General features: G+C 40.7%; 1 protein-coding gene across 10 annotated transcripts in view; it reads left to right on the top strand.

Moving 5' to 3' along the window:
- The window catches only part of LOC144738116 (uncharacterized), a 195,549-nt gene that overhangs the window by 14,386 nt on the left and 164,111 nt on the right, over window positions 1-17,052 (top strand). The window contains exon 1 of one of the 10 annotated variants that reach the window (XM_078621067.1): window positions 8,781-8,799. The exons of the other annotated variants lie outside the window; for them this stretch is intronic. The gene's annotated coding sequence lies outside the window, so the exon portion shown is untranslated. Of the gene's footprint in view, window positions 1-8,780; window positions 8,800-17,052 lie in introns of those variants that run through there. 10 annotated transcript variants of the gene reach the window in all.

The following is a 17,052-nucleotide window of genomic DNA, read 5'->3' as shown; positions in this document are numbered from 1 at the left end:
GAGACCCCACCAACAGCCTCGTCTCCAAAACCAACAACATCATTTCTGCTTCAACCGCATTAATTGATCAGACCAAACAGTTCTCGTTGAAACCTTCTGCAGCCAGGCCACCAAGATTGTACGGCTTGCCAAAGATACATAAAGAAGATACACCTCTTCGTCCCATTGTCTCTACTATCAACTCCCCGACTTACAAACTGGCTCGTTTTTTGTCCGAAATCCTACGGCCTTTCACTGGAAAAACCACCTCTGCAGTACTAAACTCTACTGACCTGGTATCAACAATCAAGGGGATTGCCCTGTCCCCAGACGACCTGCTTGTCAGTTTTGATGTGGTTTCCTTGTTCACCAAGGTGCCTGTGCCTGACACCATCGCAATCATTGAAGACTTGGTTCATCAAGGACTGAATGCTGGGGTACCCCCCCTGGTGAGACACTGCTTAACCAATACATACTTCACCTGGAATGGAACCTTCTACAAGCAAATTGAGGGCACCCCAATGGGCTCCCCCTTATCTCCGGTTGTAGCCAACATCTTCATGGAGAAATTTGAGACGGACGCCATCCAGACTGCCACTCTACGCCCGACCTTATGGAAGAGGTACGTAGACGACACTTTTGTCATCTGGCCACATGGCCGGCCTGCTCTAGACCAATTTCTCGACCATATCAATTCCATACACCCAGCCATCAGATTCACCATGGAAGTCGAAAATGATGGCAAGCTACCCTTTTTGGATGTCCTAATCAAAAGGAGACCTGATGGTTCAATGAGCCACTCTGTCTACAGGAAAGCCACCCACACGGATGCTTATCTAAAACCGGATTCCCACCACCATCCATCCCAGAAGAATTCCCTCATCAAGACTCTATATCATAGAGCCCAATGCATCTCCGACCATGAACACATTTCCAGTGAACTCAAACACGTACGCCAAGCTCTTAAGGCTAATGGTTACTCCGACTACACAATCCGCAAAGCCATCACTCCAACCACCAAGAAGGATCCTGTTGAGGAGCCTTTCAAGACCATCACCTTACCCTACATTGCTGGGGTCACAAAAAAGATCTCCAAAATCCTGATTAAACACAAGATCCAGGTCCGATTCAACACAGTACATAAAATCCGTGATCTGGTACCGTCTGTAAAAGATGTGGTTCCAGACATACAGTACCCTGGTGTCTACAAACTAAGTTGCCTCTGTGGTAGCAGTTACATTGGGGAAACCAAACGACATGTCTCGGACCGCATCCGTGAACATAAAGCTGACCTGAAACACTGTAGGACAAACACCTCAGCCGTGGCAGATCACTGTTACAACTCAGTGGGCTCACATGACATTGACTTCTCCAAGACAGAGGTTCTCTGCAAGCCATCTGGCTATCATGAGAGATTCGTACATGAGGCGATCCACATTTACAAACACAGAGACAATTTTAACCGAGAAGATGGATTCTGGCTTAGCAATCACTGGAAGGACGTAATAAACCATTTTGATACACATTAGGGTGGGTAGAATAATACATAGTGTTATATTAAAAATGTATAAGGTATAGGGTGGTTTATAGCAATACAGTATGTAATTTAATGTTGGTTTTGCCTATGGAAGTATATAGTACGGTATAGACGCGTGTGATGTAAGAGAATAAAGTTTAGATGGAAGCATATTATATAATTTTTTACAACGTAGAATTTTTCATGTATTACTTACTGTTAGTAACTCAGCTTATTGTAGAGTATAGTAAGTTTACTGATGATGCTATGTAGTTTATACTTTAGTTTGTCATGCAGTTTATACTGTAGTTTTTTACGTGGTTGTTTAGTAACTACAGCTACATACTATTAACATTCCTTTCCTTTGTTAATGCTCCCCCCCTCCCCCCCCCCCTTTGATGCTGCTAATCCTGCATAATGCACGGGCATAGTATTGATTTGGAACCCCCCCCGCCCACCTCCTACGCATTTTCCATATGCTGAATTCCTCTTGATATGCAAATTATTTTGTTTAGGCGCTCTTCTTCCCACCTCCCCCCCCTCTAACCCAGCTTAAATATACGCTCCAAGCTTGGGGTGTTTCATTCTTCGCCTGAGGATGGCTGCTTGCGTTGTGGCCGAAACGTCGTGAGAATTGTTTTATTATGTTTTATTTTTATTATTTTATTACTTCCCTTCTACGTGACTTTACCGAAAGAACCAAGAAGAAGTACATTGCAGTTAAGTGTTACATGCCAGCTTGTGGTTAAATTGAAACTGGAGTATAAGTCTGTTTATTCTGGTATATCGTATGCGTTGGTTGATTTCTAAGAGATAAAAATACGCACAAATGGGTGTTGGGTGGTGCTCATCTTCATTGACAGTCCTGAGCCCTTGGTTAAATGTCACATTCCCATTCCAGGGACCAGTCTCTCCACCTTATATGGTTGATTGACTTTTACACAAACCGGGAACTCATTGTTTCTACCATGGAGGGATGATAGGTTGAGTTAGCGTCTGACCAGGTTTTCAATTTTAAAACAATTCAGTTGTGGGTTTAGGCGGTCTGTCAGATTGAGTGCATAATGTCTCTTCTATTTGAAACATCGTTACCCATCCGCAGCAGTTTGTCTGCAGCGGATGGGTAACGTACCCCAATGTTCCATTTGGAAGGACAGAGGACATCTGTCATTAAAAACATTTCCTTACAAGGACTCAACAGACTCTGATTGTGTTCTAAATAGAGTTCATTGTCTGATGTTGGCTTCATGAGGTTATTTTGGAAGATATCTGCCAACTTGCTATGGCTATGTTAAACAATGGGACTCATTTGAAATGTAATTTAGATGGTCATTACAGACGTATGTCTGCATTCTGTCAGCTGCTTTAACAGCACAATTTGTGGCCTAAAATATGCTTTACAACATCTCTATATTTTTGTGATTGTAATGTATCATCAATATCATCGTCATCATCAAACAACTACTACCAAATAATCCTGAATGCCAGCAATCACATCAGCTCTAGAAAGTTCTTCAGGAATGAACCACGTGAGTTCTTGAGTGAAAAGCCTGCCTGGGAATGCCAGGTGTTTTTCAGGCTTGGGCCGTGTGGAATTTCATGCCAACAATTTCTGTAAATGATGGGATACCTATCACCACAATGCCTCCAGCCCTGTCTAAGCCACAGCATTGTACATGCAATGCGGTATTCACATGACATGCGTGCAAGTCATGACGGGAGTCGCGTGATCTGCTGTTTGTGTCTTGTCAAATCTCGAGGTATCCAGGAGATGGCAGGACAGCAATGGATTGCATCTAACTGTGTGCATGAATTTTTTCCAGTTACTTCAATTTCCACTCACAAGTGAGACACTTGTGCATGGGATTGGCCAAATATTTCGATGCAGAACCCTCTTGAAAAAGAGTCATGAGACTCAGTCAGGCTTCTGCTGGCTAAAAGGTCATTATCATTGTCATCATCAGTTTTTGGAGAGTAATGTGTTGAACTTCTTTTGCACCATACTTAACCAACCATGCTAATCGGAGGTAATGTGTAACTGTAGTTAGATTACCAGAGGCAGGTTCCTGTACTGTTCTTTTTCAATGTGTACCGGTAATCACATTACAGTTAGGTATGTATTATATCCTAGCTGTATGATTATGATAATTTTTAAAATCCAAGAATGATGCCAAAACACAAGGGGAAATTAGCATATCATTAGCCTTTATATATTATGGAATAATCTAATAAGGGTGTTACCTCCCAGATTAAATTACCCTCATGTATGTTAACATATAATATGTTACTTTGAGAGAAAGCAATCACAAGGTGATTTAGCTAACATATTAAGTTGCTTTAAACATACTCAATCATAACACAGCCTGAAAAGGACCGTTGCAACGCCAATCGTGTGACTTCTTCCGACGGCATTCACAACAAAATACTGCGAAGGGAAAACGTTACTAGACTTTAATACCTCAAACAAATTGAAATCGGAGACTTATTAACCTTCGCAAGTATCCTTCAGGAAGCTGCGCGTGGGGAGAGAGCTGTACTCTTTGTTTTTTTCGGTAAAGTCACGTAGGTAAAAATGTTTAATTAATAAAATCACGACGTTTCGGGGAGGGTGGGGCTGGGTGGGGGGCGGGAGGGGTGGGGCTGGGTGGGGCTGGTCACCCCGTGGTGCCCTTATAAAACTCAACGTTTAACCTACTCACGCCGGCTTGTGCCCGCCCTCACAGTCGGGCATATTTGCGGAATACACCACGCCGCCGTTGACCCTGGCCATTGACCGAGAAACCCAACGTTCCTTGGAATGGAGACGAGGATTTCGTTATTCATACAATGAAAAGTTTACGTGCATTGCATTCAAAACGACACATCTCACCAAATTTACGTTTAAAATTTTTCCTTGTTCTTTATAATACAATCTGTTGAATCGATGAGTGGTGAGGAACGATTGAGGTGAGAGAGGCAGTGCATAAAAATAAGCACTTCAAACTATAATCTAAAACTACAAACGTTTTATTTTACCAGGTAAGGCCCATTGAGCTATATAGCTTTTTTCCAGAAGCGACCTGGCCACAAATGAGAGCTCAACGAAGTGGCTTATCATGTGGAAATGTATTGCAGCCAAATACTCTATGCGAATGTTTCTAAATGTGGAGGGGGAAACCGGAGGACCCAGAGGGAAATCTATGCGACCACGGGAAGAGAGAGACACGCAAACTCCAAATATACAGCAGGCGTCGGGGTCAGGATCAAACCCACAATCTCCTGTATACTAGGCAAGGCAGTTAACATCTCGCCACCATTGCACCCATTTTTCACTTATATGGCTTTAATTCAGGCAAGAAAATCATAATGAATGTGTTTCATTACTAACAGGATATATATTTAAAACTCGATACACATTTATGCCAAGTGTGGTAATACATATTATGAGCAGCACGTACAAATGGTGTGTTACTGGACTGTTTAATAAACTACGAGGTTAAGCTTCTCAAATATATTTGAGAATATAATGGGATAAAATGAAACCAATAACTTGGACAGTAATGCGGGTACACTTGTGCATATCCACATTAGTTTGACTCAGTTAATTAGGATGGTAGAATGCATTTTCACTCTGGAGAATTAGGGGGCATCCCTGTCCTGGATCACAACCAGCATGGCTGAATTGATGGAAGTGTAGACACGACTTATAAATACGTAATGTGGCACTGTCTGCTCGATAATTGAAACGCTACAGGTCGTTGAATTGCCATTGTTGCCTCTGAGTCGCTTTATATGGAACACACTTAAGGAGAGTGGTGTGGCGGCCCCTGTTTCTAATGCAGCGTAATGTGCGTGTATTTTAACTGATTATTCAGCTCTGATAACAGTGAAACCTAATATCTCCTACTCAGAAAATAGGTTTAAATTGCGTTGTATGCAAGCAAGCAAGGTTTGGGCTCTTAAGAAATAACTTGTGTGAGTCAACAGCTTGGCCTTATTGCCACTTGTCGAACACATCCCCGGATATTCCTGGCATGGACTGGGAGATGTGCTCACTGAGCTCAGAGAATAGCAGACAATTCATAAGCAAGGCCTGCTCATGTGAAGACTCATTACTGTTGGTGTGGTGATATGAGAGGTATGTCAATGACCGGGTATATTATGCAGATACTATTTTTGATCACTTTAGAAGCACTAGTCTGCAAGATAATGGGTAACAGCATTAATTTAGCATGCAATTCCTTTGCTTTAACATACAGTAGGTATTAGGAAGATTACTGGTTATCATTGATGTGATCGATAATTACTTGGCCATAATGCTGATAATTGACTAACATATGTGCTTGTAACACATTTTCTCAGTGGTCATGGACCTTCTGAAAACATTGCAATTTACAAATATTTATAGAAAATGTTGTGGAACATCAGAATTGACTATAACCTTATACTTCATAGACGCTTTTTGCCCAGCGCATGCACTGCTGCTATATTCTGCACCCATACTCATCTTGCTCATGTACATCAGGTTTATGGCTCATGTACATACTCTGACCTAATACGGCTACTGTTTCCCTCTCACCCACCCCAATACTCCAAAATACCCATTGCTTTGAAGCCAGTTCCAGATCAATGTCCAGATAGCCTTGCAAAGACTCGCTCCTGCCTTACGTTTCTCCCTTATCTCACTGTACTCCCACAGGCAACCTTTGCTCAGTGGTTGTTGGAATTTTCCCTTTTGCTGCCCATGTTGTCTGGATGTCCCTCCCCATGACCCACCTGTGCTTGTTCAAGTCCATGCTCAAGACCTTTCTCTTCCCATATGTCCAAAACTTACTTTTCTCCAAAACACTTTTCTCCAAAAGAAATACTGTATATATGTATAGACTCACTTCTCCACTATAATGCACATGCCTCACTGTTTGTTGTAGTATCATGAGACGTGGTTGCCTTTAGCCACTCGACATATCCATAATAAAATTGTATTGTGAGTAGTGTATGTATATCAGGAACACATGGTTCATGGAACAAACACAAATCAGACATTTGCCAAATTCTAAAATTATCCACAAGCTACTCAATTGTGATTACACATTAAAATCATCACCCCCTACCGGCAAACTAATGCCTGTTTGCAGACCAGGTGCTGTGTCATCTTGTACTCACAGTGACAGCTGCTGCTGGGGGTGCCCTTACAATTATTTGAGATGAGATGTGATGTAAAGTGTTCAGGGAAACCCTTGCATATAGGGCTCTATATATTAAACAAAACATAAATTACATTATTACATGGACAATTAGAAAAAGTAAATTGGCTGGGGCAGACAGGATGACGCCAGATGGATGGCAATGGTCATGGAATGAATGGTAGCCAAAGGTGGGAACGTGTCCATGAGGACAGCCACCGTAGAGAGAGCGATGAGACGAGATCACGTGCAGGAGTGAGATGGATGGTTATCAGCACTGGACCAACAGCGAAGAGACGATGGCTGCTGGCGAGGGTGTAGATCGGGCGTGTTACGAGCAGCGTGGCCGCTATTGACTCTGCGTGACTTGTCTTTGGTAGTAGATTTGCGAGTGAGATAAACATGTGAGGCGTCCGTTAATTTAACAATAGTAGTTCGCTCTTTGCTATGTTTGTACCTGGAATGGAACATTCTAGAAACAAGTTGAAGGTGCCCCAATGGGTTCTCCCTTATCTCCAGTTGCAGCCAATGTTTTCATGGGAAAATTTGAGACAGATGCCATCCAGGCATCCACTCTATGTCCGTCTTTGTAGAAGAGGTACGTAGATGGCACGTTCGCCATCTGGCCACATGGCCGACCAGCTCTGAACCAATTCCTCAACCACATCAATTCCATACACCCAGCCATCAAATTCACAATGGAGGTGGAAAAGGATGGCAAGTTACCATTCTTGGATGTTTTAATTGAAAAGAGACCAGATGGGTCAAAGGGACACTGTCTACAGGAAAGCCACCTATACGGATGCCTACCTAAAACCTGACTCCCACCACCATCCATCCCAGAAGAATTCCCTCATCAAAACTCGACACCATAGAGCTCAATGTATTTCCGACAGTCATCACCTAGCCAGTGAACTGGAACACGTGTACACCAAGCTCTCAAGATGAATGGATATTCAGACTACACAATCCGTAAAGCTATCACCCCAACCGTTGGGAAAGAACCATCTGAGGACCCAATCAAAACCATCACCTTGCCATACATAGCAGGGGTCACTAAAAAGATTTCCAAAATCATGAGCAAACACAAAATCTCGCGTTAATTTAACACAGTAAAAAAAAATGTGTGATCTGATCCCATCTGTGAAGGATGTGATCCCTGACATGCAGTACCCCGGCGTCTACAAACTAAGTGGTGTCAGCGGCAGTAGTTACATTGGGGAAACTAAGCGACATGTCTCGGACCGTGTTAGTGAACATAAGGCAGATCTGAAACACGGTAGGACCAATACATCGGCCGTGGCTGATCATGGTTTTAATGCGGTGGGCTCACGCGAAATTTATTACTCTAAGACGAAGGTAGATGAGTACAAACTGAGCAATCATTGGAAGGACGTTATTAACCAGTTTAAGTCATAACTGGCTGTGATGTTTCCATCCTACCTTCCGATGTTAATAGTTATTTTCGACTCTCTGGTTTTACATTAACAGGTAAAATGTCTTTACATTAACAGGTTAAATGTCTCACTAACACAGCCACCGTTGCTCGTTTTCCTCGATGTGGCGGTAGCTCTGCGATCTTACACTAACAAGCTAATCTCTCACATTAACATCACGAGCCCCGCCCACTTCGCTTTTGACCCTTGGGCTACACCGATTTCAAACCTTTAAAACATACTGCCTCAGCAGCATTCCTGCTATTTTTTCTCTCCTGATGACGATTGCTTGTATTGCGATCGAAACGTCGTTTTTTGTTATTTTTTTGTTATTTTCTTTGGACCTATCTACGTGACTTTACCGAAAGACCCAAGAAAAATGAGTAACTAATCTACAAGAATGGTAATAATTAAGACAATACAAAAAATAAGGCTCACAGTTCACTATTTAAACAAATAGAGAAAGCTGTGCGTTTCTAATCCATAGTCTTCAGTTTACAAGCAGCTTATAACAGCCACAGTATAGTTTTTACCCTTCAATTAATAATGTGGGTTAAGCCATGAATATAACTGTTAAATAACGCTTTCTCTAGACTGCTTATACAGCATGCCCTCCTTATCCACACAAATATAACCTGGCCGTGGTGCACCTACAGTGGAGTGTTTTCTGCTCCTCAGCTACGAAGCCTCATCATCCACGCCAGCGGTAAGACAAATTCTGGAATAACCACTCCAAGTGAGCAAACGTGAGCATCAGAGTTGGGAAAACAACTTATCTGGCTGTTTTTACTCATTGTTAAATTTACAATGCGCTTAGAGAAAGACAGAATAGTGTTTTTCTGTTTCTCCTCTCCATGTCTCTCACCGCGTATTTAATCCGAAAACTACTAAACACCTCTGCAGTAGAATACATTTTTATTGATTTTCATAATTTTTCAAAATATAATTTGTGCATGTGTGGTCAATATATGTAGCGAAGAGTGAAATTGTTGTAAACGTGTGTTTCCAATAATGCCTTTTGCTATAACTTGCAATTATTTTGTTTGTGTGCAACGTTATTGCAACAGAAGTCACGTATAATATGTTAACATTGCAAACTTTTTACGTATATTTTTTTCTTCGGCTGGAATTTTGGGTGTTTATGCGAAAAACGGGCCTGGCATTTACGATTTTACCCACAAAGTCTTTATAAAAAAAATGGCAATGAAATTTCCTTGCTGCCCAAGCACTGGCTGGGAAAAGTAAACACGATATGTGCAGCAGCAGCAATGGCATTTCAAGCGATTGCATAGGTTATGCTCTGTTTACAGTTGCACTGTGGTGTTAAGATTCAGACAACACACAAAACATTAGCCCATGCCATTTAACAACGGAGCTGTGCAAATTATTTGCCAAATCTAAAACTCAATGCCTGTCAACCTTCTCGTCGTGGATTCAGTACAGTGAACGTCATTAATGTCATCTAGATTTCAAGCTTTCGTGACTGCAGGAATCCATACTCTTTGGTTCTTTCGGTAAAGTCACGTAGGTATAAAATAAAATAAATCACGACGTTTCGGGCGCAACACAAGCGTCCGTCATCAGGAGGGAAAGCATGGTCCTGCTGCTGAGGCAGACTGTTTTAAAATGTTTGAAATGGGTGTAGCTCAAGGGTAATAAAGAAGTGGCCGGGGCTAGTGAATGTTAATGTGAGAAATTAGCATGTAACTGTACGATAGGAGAGTCATTAATGTATTTAAGCATAAATAGTAGCATACAGACTCTTGCTCACTTGACTTTGTTAATAAACTTTACCAACCTGCAAGAACAGAACGTTCCATGCAGTGCAGTATAGAGCGTTCATTTAATGAATGCAGACTTACATTGTATAATTGGCAAGTTCCACAAACGATAAAAGTGAATTAATAGTGTCACCAAGTTGTCCTGATTTTGTTCTGCTCACATGCATCAGATTGTCCTGTCAACTTTGCTGTGGCATTAATATATTCTCAGTCAACATGTTACTTTCCCCAAGGTGTGCAAACCATCATCGAACCAATTTGGTGAGAGCTTAATTGAGCTTGCGAATGGACTTTGCAAAGATGCTTAATATGTTTGGTTTTCAAATGGTGAGGAAAATGATCCCAAATACCCAACATATGCAAACATACAGGTATTAATATTGCAACAAAATAACTGAAACAACAATATTCATATCCATCAGCCTACGGGGGCTTCTGGGCCAATATTTTTCAGCAACTTTTTCTTAAGTCGGCAAACTTTGGCTCTGTTTCAACTTTCAATATCTCATCGGTAGTGTGGCCTGTTAAATAAATGCTACTCGTTTGGTGAAACACAGTGAGGCCCTTTCAGTGCATTATAGAAAATGTTTACAACATGTACTTCGGTGGAGGGAGTGTAATTCAACGATTAAGTAATAAAACACATGAGTGTCTGCTTCAGCACATAAATGTAAAGTAACATCCATCATCCCATGGGGCTTTTGGACCAATTTTTTGCAACAACAAGTGTGAGCTCGTGTGGCTGATGACACTAAGTCATAACTGGTTCAGAGTTCGCCTGCTTATACAAATACTTCTGGAAAGAGAAAAAACAGTCCACAAAGCCTGCTAGCCGATGGACTGAAATCTTATTTTATATTTACATGGTGAAACAGACTCCTGTTCATCATTGTTATTTTATTACGCACGATCCACCACTAAGTGCATATGTCTTTCATTATTTATGTTTCAAAACAAAACAAAATATCACCCTTGTAATATGGAATTTGTTTAAAGGAGAAATTGAGTGATTTATCAATCGAAATTGTCTTGCTGTATTTTACATGCGTTGTGTTTAGCACCATGCTGTCCCAAAACACTCATCGTTGTATAAACACAGACGCCTGCTATAAAGTTGGTCGAGCGATGAGCATGGCAGAGCCAACATGCCTCCAAGGCTCACTGTAAACTGTGACATGGATCCTGATCCAATGCTGTGCACGGGAATAAAGGTCAGTATCTAGGACCACAGCACAGTTTTCAGCATTCTATAGGGGTACCATATGAGGTATAGTGGCCACCTAATGTAAGGTATGTCAAGTAATACTATCAATATCTACATATATAAAATAAATACATTTGAGACATTTTCTATCTATTTCTGGATGAAGGTCTCTCCACGCCACGTAAGTCATGTTTTTGTTTGTTTGTTATACCTCACGCTGGCCTGTGTGGGTTGGAAATGGGAGAGCGTGACATCCCTTGCAAATTATTTTACCTCTCACCTGGAATTGAACTCAGTTCATGGCAAGAAAAAAAAGTATTATAATGCAAACTACGAAAATGTCAACAATGCATTTTAATATAGAGAAACTCCTCTTATTAGCGGTGATGTGGTGTGCCCTATTGGTGGATTCTGTCATCTACATTTTTGGATAAATGCAGATAAAAAGGATTAATTTTCCACCACTTCTGGATCTTTCCTCTTATCTCTCAAAAGACTCTGGTAATATGATGTAGCACTTCTAAAAGTCCACTAAAGTGTGGATCTTATCTGCAGATGAACCTGGATAATAGGATGAGTTTAACACGTAAGCTTTCGCGACCAATATCATCCATCGTCAAGGTTTTTGGGTAAGATCGTGATCTAACCCAAACACCTCTATTATGGATAATAAAATGAATTCGCAGCACTCCCAGGTGACTCGTCTTATCCAGGGATGGATGTAGATGAAGTTTTTGCTGCTTGTATGTGATTCCTATTTTCTGTCCAAAGACTTGGATTAAAATGATGAATTTAGCACTTCTGGGTGACTCATTCATAGATAAATGCAGTTAATAGGATGACTCTGCTGCCATTTCTGGGTGACTAATATTATGCAAGGTTAAAGGTAGATAACAGAAATAATTAATCCACACATAAAAGTTCTTCCAACATATTGATTTTAGCGAAAATAATGAGTAGCAACCCACGTTGGATTTTCAATACATTTCTTAAGGTTAATATGCTTTTGTAAAACTGAGCTGAAATACAATGTTCCTTATTGGCAGCGAGTGGTTAAGAGCAAGGCGATGTGGACTGGCAAGAGCCTGTTGGCAGGAGCAAACTGATATGGTTTGTGTAGGCAAATGAGAATGACTAGAATTTCAGTCAACTGTGACCCACATACTGTGCATGACCCTTTGCCTATTTTGAGCATTGTTCCTCAGAATCAATTTGACACTTGAGAGGATGGTGTGGCTACCACAAACTACAAATATAATCCAAAAAAAACATCCAAGGGTTAATGTTGATGTGGGTGGCTCAGAGCACTGTCTTAAAAAAAAAATCTACTTGCTGAATGAACGGTTGCCTGATGTGCCTAATACAGTATGGGGAATGAATGGAACATTCTGAGGCACACACAAAGTTGTGCAAAAATATGTTCTAACATCTCAGATTGTGTTCAAGAATGCAAAAGTGCAAGAGTGCTCGTTTTCTCTGTGGCGAGATGTGAACTACCTCGCCCAGTATACAGGAGGTCGTGGGCTCGATCCCGGCCCTGACGCCTGCTGCATATTTGGAGTTTGCAGTTTTCCCCATGGTCGCCTGGATTTTTCTCCCAAGTCCTCCGGGTTACTCCACATTTATAAAAATGTGATTAGAGTATTTGGCTGCTATACATTTACACGTGATAAGCCACTTCATTGAGCTATCATTTTGTGGCCAGGTCGCTTTTGAAAAAGAGCTACATAGCTCAGTGGGCTTTAGCAGGTAAAATAAAGAATAATTTATAGTTTACCTATATCTCTCCGAATTTTTGTAAAGTAGAAAATGTTTTCTGCTATTTAACTTTTGATTACATTAGGGGGATACGGTTTAGATCATTCCCTAGCCTGACTGTGTATGGCTTGGAGTGTTGCAAATGAAGAACAATTTGTTGATGTTATTTGATGTCTAGAATCGCTATCTCAAGTCTAGCAGCAGCCTGTCGAAGGCCAAATAAAACAGCTTACCTTCCGAGGAGAGATACATTGCATTGCTTATCACTAAATGTTACATGGTGCCTCTATCTCTGGCCTCTCGGAGCCTCGATAACAAGAAGCTAGACAGCTTCCACACAGCATTACATAACTAATGATGATGTTGATGCTCGCACAACACACAATGGGTAACTAAAACAGTTGTCAGTGTTTCAATCTTAATTTGGGAGCTTTCGTGACTGCAGGAATTATTCTTTGGTTCTTTTCGGTTAAGTCACGTCTAAAAATAAAATAATAAATCAAAATAAAACAACACATTACGACGTTTCGATTGCAACACAAGCAATCATCATCAGGCATAAAAGAAATAGCAACAAAAATCTAACTAGAAAACTATAGACCGACATACAAGCAGACAGACATCACAACGGCACACATAGAGAGGAGTATACAGGCACACGAAAATTAAATAACCTAGTAAAATATTGTCAGTGTTTATTTCATGTTCAAATAAGCAAAAACCCCTATACCCATGAAAGTCTCACTGAGCTTCAAGACTATTTCTCAGGAGGATTCTACAATCGGTATGTTCAATTCATGAGTGGCATGTGGGAGGAAAGCAGAGTCATCATCATCAGCCATGTTCAATCCACTGTAACAATCCACTTAGCACCAGCACACAAGCTGATTTCATAGCTCCATCTCCTTGTTAGATGTGCTCTCTGACATGTCCATTCCTAGGCTGCCACTCCACTATTATTCTTGAGTATCGGCCATCATCACTTTTAGCGCAGTGTCCTCTCCAAGCCCGCTTACTTTTAATAATATGAATTATATTATTATTAACCTGAGTACAGTATGTTCTCTAATCCACGTGTCCCTCTGTCTCTCAATGCAATTTAAAGCATGGATTTCTCCATGCTTCTTTGCACTTTTCAATTCATGTGATATATTTTTTTCTCGTAAATAATCACGTTTCTGAACCATTTGTCACAGCAGGTACACAAATGCCATTTATCCAGAGAGCCCCCCAAGTAAGATAAATCTCGGGGTGTTCCACAGATGAGAATCAATCCACAGATGGGCTCCAACCCACGAAATACAAGCGTGGAATAAAACACATACAGTATATGAAAGGTAGTGAGTGTTTTGCTGGATTCCTCAATAACTTTATGGTGTGTTTGTTGGAACAGAGACATTCCACAGTGAGTGCTAATTGCCTCACTGCACTTAGCATTGTCCGTCATTTCTATTTATCCCCCCACACCCACCTTCCCGCTGGGCTCTGGCGTTTTCAGCCACTGGGCCAGATTTCATATCCGTCAAATTGATGATGTTGGCTGCTTTTTTTGTGACACAGAAGGCATGCTCACTTTGCGGTTTTTATTTGTGTTTCCCATGCCTACTCATGCTTACGTTGATTATTTTCGTTGAGCATTTTAAATCCAGTAGCGCTGCATTTGAACAGCATTATGTTTGATGTTTTTTTTATAGCGTAAATCGAAATTGCAATCGTCCTGCATTTAAAACGGACAGTTATTCAACAAGGTTGAGGTTATCAGTGGTGGTGTGTTATATATGTGTCAATGTTTAACTTTGTTCGCACCTTACGTAGGCAGCCGTACTAATCGGAGGTGTCATTTTGTTAGCATGGTTCTGGTTCCAGAGACTCGAAAAATAATGAAGATGAATTCCCATTGATTGGGAATTTATGTGCAGAGTACATGGGGCTTTACGTTGTGGAAGACCGTAGATAGTACGCGTGGACACGGTTCATGTCTGCAGCAATTTCATGATTCGTCACAATTGAAGGTCCTGTGATTCTTATGAGGAAACGATACTTTTTTTAAATGCTGTGCTGAATGGTAGCGCCTCTAGTGGGTGTATTAGATTAGTTATGAGCTTAATGTTGATGAATCGATTCCTAATTACACATCAAATTGAGGTAAGTACAACTGTAATATAGTTCTGCTGTTAACATTACATCACATTACATACATCACGCTCATATGTGTTTTTAATACTTGCCAACACATCAGGCACTGTTGCCAGGAATACATACGATCATATTATGTTACTTTTCTAAGTTTGACATTACGAGCATTCATAACATGTCGTGTATGCCATATAAATCGTGAATTTGTTATAATGTAATTTAAAATGAAATTCATAAGCAAACAACCACGCGTTGTTGAGGGGAGTACAGTATTTAAATTATAATTCATGAGTGTAACTCAGAACTGATGTTATACATTTTTGTTCAAAATATAATATATTAATTTAAACGTAACTGTTTATGTTTTTGTCGTAGAGTGCATGAATATGTGTTTACAGGAGAACTTCTCTTGTTCATTACCCTCTTACAACTCCTATCATCTGCGTCATTAAAAATCCCTATTCCATTCTATTATCCGCTGTCATCCGTGAATGTACCTAAAACTCAGAGTGGAACGGCGTCCAATTATCCGCGATTTCCCTCCACGGATAAGTGGAGTAAACTTGCGGATAAGCCCGTGGATAATAGGATCCACGCTATTGGTCCCCCATATCAAAATGGTAAAGAGGGGTCCCGTATATATACAAACAGAATATGTAATATACCAATTGGACAGGTGAAATGGTAATGCGGTGGTTAGCGCACTCTTTTATGAACCCACATTCCTGGGTTCGAATCCTGGCCATGGCTAACATCAAGTGGCGAGTGTTATCTGAACTGGTCCTGGCCCGCCCTCTCCAGCCCTCATCGACCAGTGTGGTGCAGTTTGGTTCATCAACCCAAATGACAGGCATGATGGGGAGGCCTTTTCAGAAGGGGGGCTACTTTCGGCGATAAGACATCATCAGTGTGAAGGCCGCCACACATTTGAAACCATTGAGTTTGACAGCATGATGGGGTGTTTTCACATATGCATATTGTAGGGTGGCCACACTAAAAACCATCATCAGAACATTGACAAAGGGCTGTAAACTGCACATTAATACTGTTGCGTTGTTTAATATAAGGCAGCAATGGCGAGGTGTGATATAATCACGAGCATTGCTTGGAATATCATGAAAATGTTTTATCCAATACACGTCAATAACAATGCCTTAAAAGGAAAATACCAAAGGCGATGTTTCGGGCATTGGCCCTTCTTCATAACACGGAACTATGGAGGCTAAAGAGACAGAGTGGAAAAGAAAAGTTTAGAATGCACTTTACAAAAAAATAAGATTTCCAGTTTTTAAATTGGCATATGAATAGCTACCTAATAGTAGCTTAATAATTCAAAACGTACGATATTTATGAAGTCTATACAGCAATGTATACCTCATCACATTTGAATTTTTACAATGATTTCAAGTGCAGATCGATAGTCACAATTTTTAGCACATCTGTGATGACTGTGCGTAGTTGTGTTATTTTTGCATTTATACACACATGACACACAGTGTTCACATATATGCAATACATGGTGGACATTTCTTAAAGGAAAATAAGGATCAATATTTTGACTGTTGATCCATATTAAGACTTTAGAAATAATGATTGTGAAAATTGCATTTTAGATTTTCATATGTACTTATACCCAGTACCAGACATGTAATGATTCATTCCAACCTCAGCTATTCAGTGAATTATTCAATAATGGATTCCTTTTCTCATGTTCTTTGTTTGTACCGCCACTTTTGTATTTGTCGTCATTTTCTCTCTCATTTATATAGTTTTGATTGCTCCATTGGCCTAACCATTTGATATATTTTACACATGTCCTAAATCATAAATCCTCACACACATGATTCGAAGCATGTATCAATAACAGTTCGTTATATTTGTACTTTGCTGAATCAATACGTCATTGCATCGCTGCTACGTAAATAGATAAGTCGAGGGATGCACCGTTTTGTGGGTGCAAGAGCATCCTACGTGCACTTCTTTAACGGATTTACGAATATCGATGTACTGTGTGGGCCTCCTCCTCCAACATCAAGCCTTGACCCTTGCACTGCTGATTGTTGCCAGGCAACAGGGTTAA

Source organism: Lampetra planeri, chromosome 3, assembly GCF_965212315.1.
Source record: "Lampetra planeri chromosome 3, kcLamPlan1.2.h2, whole genome shotgun sequence".
In the NCBI taxonomy this organism is placed as follows: domain Eukaryota; kingdom Metazoa; phylum Chordata; class Hyperoartia; order Petromyzontiformes; family Petromyzontidae; genus Lampetra; species Lampetra planeri.
The sequence above is the reverse complement of the archived record's forward strand: the minus strand, read 5'-3'. Positions and strand labels throughout refer to the sequence as shown.